This window comes from Belonocnema kinseyi, chromosome 9, assembly GCF_010883055.1.
Source record: "Belonocnema kinseyi isolate 2016_QV_RU_SX_M_011 chromosome 9, B_treatae_v1, whole genome shotgun sequence".
Classification (NCBI taxonomy): domain Eukaryota; kingdom Metazoa; phylum Arthropoda; class Insecta; order Hymenoptera; family Cynipidae; genus Belonocnema; species Belonocnema kinseyi.
The window spans coordinates 15,827,746-15,830,230 of NC_046665.1; the positions used below are offsets into that span (position 1 = coordinate 15,827,746).

Below are 2,485 nucleotides of genomic sequence, written 5' to 3' on the forward strand. Positions count from 1 at the left end.
TTAAATGTATAATTCCTATGTTTTGTGTGCGTAAAATTACTAACTTTAATTAATGTATTATTAAATATATATTGTTTACAATTTAATTATGAGGTTATGTTTGCAGATTCCAATGAATTGCGTCGAAATTCATTGAATGACTGTTCAAAATCGACTGAAAACAAAGGAGAACGATCGAGTTATAATCGGGAATATAATTCAGTAGAACGAGGTAAAAGTTACACCTGTTTAATGTAGAGTAATAGTGAAAATGTTTGAATAAGTTTTTCTGTCCATGTGTAATTCCTATTTTCGGGCTTATGTCAAAAATTATTATTTCGAATATTTACAGAGCGCGATAACGTGTGCGAAAATTTGACAGAAAACAATTCAGAAACAACTGAGAAATACCGAGATAGTAACGAATCGTTACAAGATTCAGTAGCAGGTATATATTTCATATTTTTCTGATGATAATTTGTACATTTTAATAAAAGCAGATATTACATCAGTTGATATAAATTTACTGATATTGCTTTTAATTCATGTTCTCAACAAAAAGGAGATACACGGAAAACATATATTGATTTGTATAACCTTTAAGAAAATCATAGAAAAAACCTAAAATTCATGTTTGAATATTTTTACAATAGATTTATTAGGTTTTTTTTAATCGTGAAAAACTTGAAATACTTTTCGAACAATGGAATTTTATGCAGAAAAAAATTATTATTATTATATACATTATTGAGTTGAAACATTATTTATCTCTGGGTGGAATACTGGATATGTTTGATGACATCTGTGACATTAATCGAATTGTTAAAAATATCCATATTTGGTTTCAGATGATGACGTCATTCTGAACGATAATACATCAAAACATGCTTCCTATTATGAAAAAACTCGGAACACTACATCTGAAAAAAAAGATAGCATCCCTCTCAACGAAATTATCTTAAGTGACGATCCAGCCAAATGGGTGGTAAGTGATTTCGTTCGAGATCATGTAGCTGTACATGGATGGAAACAAAATATGAACCTCAATTTTGAGAGTTCAAAAAGAAAATATGATGGAGTCTCAAGATATCTATCGCGAGGATTATTCACATGGAAACTTCGCAATGGAGAAGAAATATCTCGCTCTTGGCTCGTTTTTTCAGAATCGCAAGGTACCGTTTTTTGTGTACCATGCCTTCTATTTGATCTTGATTGTTCTTTTAATGGAAGGAACGGTTTCAATGACTGGAAACACGCGGGTTCTAGTGTTTCTGATCATGAAAATTCTCACTGCCATACAGAAAATGTCTTGAAGCTAAAGCAATTAGCTAACACTCAAAACAGAATCGATGGCAATTTAACCTCTCAACTTGAGGGGGAGATTTCCTATTGGAAAAGTGTTTTACGTAGAGTTGTTTCAGCTACAAAAACTTTAGCTTCGCGTGGTCTTGCGTTTAGGGGTAGCGATGAAACATTAGGCTCACCAGATAATGGCAACTTTCTAATGCTGATCGAATTTCTCGCGGAACTTGATCCTTTTATGAAGGATCACATCAGGATGTTTGGCAACAAGGGCTCTGGTAGAACTAGTTATTTAACTAAAGCAACGTATGAAGAATTTCTTGCGTTGATGGCGGAAGCGTTGTCAAAAACTATAATTGAAGAAATTAAAAAAGCGAAATATTATTCAATAATAGTAGATTCAACACCTGATGTATCACACGTAGACCAACTTGCCTTCGTAATTAGATATGTCACTGACGATGGTGATCCGGTAAAACGTTTTTTGTTATTCGTTAAGAATCCCGGGCATAAGGGGCATGAATTGGCAGATGCAGTGGTTTCTACTTTGGAGGCTTTCGGCCTGAAAGTTATTGACTGCAGAGGTCAATCTTACGATAACGCCAGCAATTGTTCAGGCATGTACAAGGGTTTACAAGCGCGAGTTCGCGAAATCAATGGTTTAGCTATTTATGCTCCATGTGGTGCTCACTCTTTGAATTTGGTAGGAGTTCATGCAGTGGAAAGTTGTTCAGAAGCAGTTTTATTTTTTAACTTGCTTCAAACCTTGTACAATTTCTTCACAGCGTCTACACATCGATGGGAAATTTTAAGATCCACTGAAAAAACTAAATCAATCACATTAGCATCTTTGTCCACTACTAGATGGTCTGCTCGTGATGACGCAGTTGAGGTTTTGAATCAATATTTTCAAGACATAGTTGAGATTTTAAAAACGATAGAAAAAACTGATACGGAAAATGCAATCACCAAACAGGAAGCTAAAGGCATTCGTGAACAATTGGAAAAACTGGAGGTTGCTTTTATGCTGGTTTTGTGGTCTTTTTTGCTTTCAAGAATCAACGGTGTCAATCAGAAACTGCAAAAAGTTGACATTAGCATAGCTGAGGTTATCGGTCAGTACCGTGGGCTCATAAAAATGGTTGCTTACACTCGGAATGAATTTGATAGTTTTGAACGAAAAGCACTCCAAATATCCGCTACT

General features: G+C 34.6%; 1 protein-coding gene across 7 annotated transcripts in view; it reads left to right on the plus strand.

Moving 5' to 3' along the window:
* The window catches only part of LOC117179929, a 1,200,486-nt gene that overhangs the window by 916,689 nt on the left and 281,312 nt on the right, over positions 1-2,485 (plus strand). Inside the window, exons 7-8 of one of the 7 annotated variants that reach the window (XR_004467971.1) lie at positions 107-211; positions 828-935. The exons of the other annotated variants lie outside the window; for them this stretch is intronic. The gene's annotated coding sequence lies outside the window, so the exon portion shown is untranslated. Of the gene's footprint in view, positions 1-106; positions 212-827; positions 936-2,485 lie in introns of those variants that run through there. 7 annotated transcript variants of the gene reach the window in all.